The sequence below is a fragment of the Globicephala melas genome, chromosome 1, assembly GCF_963455315.2.
Source record: "Globicephala melas chromosome 1, mGloMel1.2, whole genome shotgun sequence".
NCBI classification, from domain to species: Eukaryota; Metazoa; Chordata; class Mammalia; order Artiodactyla; family Delphinidae; genus Globicephala; species Globicephala melas.
In genome coordinates, this window is record NC_083314.1 from 103,429,780 (window position 1) to 103,431,978 (window position 2,199).

Consider the following 2,199-nt stretch of genomic DNA (forward strand, 5'->3'; position numbering starts at 1 on the left):
AAGGATGTCCAGACAGACACCACTACAAAGAAATGCCAACAGTAACTATTGGTCCCTTCTGTTACTTAGTGAAGTGTCAAAGATAGAGTGACTGGGTTAACAGCTTAAGGTTTCTCCAAGCATCTGCAGTATTATCAGCACAGTCCAGGCCTTGGGAGTCTTGACACTTCAGGATGTTTCTGGCCTTCTTGGGCAAGTCTGCACATTTGTGTTCCTGAAATAAATTCAAAGTCTTCATGGTGTTCAGAGTCATGGTAGTCTACACGCTTCTTTTTCTTGTTGTAAACTGTAACTTGAAGGGAAACTATTTCCAAGGTGATTAAGCCAAGGGCCATTGTTATCTCTTTGCTGTTATGAGTTGACTCATAAAGACCCTTCCCTGTTTTCTGGATGAGACATGCCAGCAGAGTCTCACCCAACAGTATAAAAGTTGATTCCTGCGACCATCAGTGTTCTGCAGTGCTACTGGACCTCAGTTGGTCCATGATGGGATATGGAAGGATGGCCACCACTGTTGTTTCAGGATTCCTCTAGCACTACAGCCTGTTGCTTCCTGTGCCACTTCAAAGGAACATTATTATTTTTTCTCCAGCCACCAAGAGGGTGAAGGAGAAAGACAGGGCACCTATAAGCCCCTTTCTAGAAGTTGCTTTTGAGTATCCTGTATTAATGGAGCATGTCCATTGTGGACTGAGTTTCATAATTAAATTCAAAGACAGCATCAGCCTTCATATCTTTAAACATCTGCTTTAGCTCAGTAGGAGTGAAACAATACTGATCAAGATCATCATTCTAATAAATTTGGTCAAAGACTTGAAGATCTCCTTCAGTCAGCCAATCTCCTTGTTCCAAAACAATTCTTGATGTAGGGGTGGACCTGAATGTTGTTCCTCACTGTCTAGCACAGTGTTCCTCCTTCCTGTGTTAAAAAAAAAGCTCTGGATTGTGAAGAAGAAGAGCTGCACAGTGACCCTCCTACATCAGAGCAAAAGCTGTCCAGATGTCCAGCATTTATCTTCTTGAGTAGCTGTCAGAAATATAGGCACTGACAAATTAATGATGTCCCCAGCCAGAAGATAATCAAAATGAAGGCAGAGCAAGTACTCCCCATTTCTCATAAAGTCGTTCAGTGAGATGCACCAATCTTTTGCCAAAACCTGCACACACTGCACAACCACTTTATTAATTTTTAATGCTGATAATATTTCTCCATCTGTTTTTGCCAAATGAAGTTTATTTTCTGGCACACACAAGATGCCACAGGTACAATATCCCATTCCCAAAGAAGTTCCATAACTCTTACTGCACACAGCCATTTATGTCACAGGAGTCTGTTTTCAGCGTCAATTCAGGGGCTTTTGGTTTTTTATATTCAGAACCAAGCCCAGTGAAACATTTAATTTCTCTAGCCCATGCTTTTTCTTAGAGTCCTTTGATAACCTCTGTTCACAAACATGCAGAGGTGCATTTAACAAATACTTCAAAGAAAGGCAAACTTGTACCCTCCCAAATTTGCCTTGTATTATTGTGATCTTGAGTATAAGGCGATATAAAACTTGTAATGCACACTAAGCCAGCACCTGTAAACAGCTTAGCAACTCCTGCAACTCAACGAACATTCTCATCTCTCTTCAATACTAAAGCCAAGGTTTTTATTGAGACCTTGATGAACGTTGTCACCAATCAAAGTACAGCACGGATAACCTGGCAAACCAAGTATTCCTCCAAAGTCATGCTCACCGTGGTTTTTCCTGCTCCAGATAAGCCTGTTAGCCAAACTGTGCAACCAAAAAAAAAGCCACCTCTGGTCTCTACCACCTGACCTCTTGTTCCTGCTGACATGGTGAGCCTGATAGGTGACATTAGGTGCTCTCTGCCTTCCCTAGTTCTGCATGTTATTGCTCAGTATGTCTTTCTTGTACAGGTTCCCAAGGACCTTCATGGCTGTAGAGAGTGCACAAGGTGCCGGGGTTTTCAACCCCCAAAGGTTAGAAGGAGGAGGGGAGGCCTGTGGGGGTGGAGCAGAGCAGGAAGGTATGCTCTGACCTAGGCACTTTATGCTCTAGATTCTGGTTGTGTGGCTCGTTGGCTGTACCTCTGATATGGGTCAGGGCAGAAGTATATGGGATTTTTTTTTTTTCTTGTGATATCTTTGTCTGGTTTTGGTATCAGGGTAATACTGGCCTCATAGAATGGGTT

At 42.7% G+C, this 2,199-nt stretch overlaps 1 pseudogene; it reads right to left on the bottom strand.

The window, feature by feature from the left end:
- Positions 1 to 1,343: 1,343 nt before the first annotated feature.
- Positions 1,344 to 1,942, bottom strand: LOC115859928 (bifunctional 3'-phosphoadenosine 5'-phosphosulfate synthase 1-like; annotated as a pseudogene).
- Between the last annotated feature and the right edge of the window lie 257 nt (positions 1,943 to 2,199).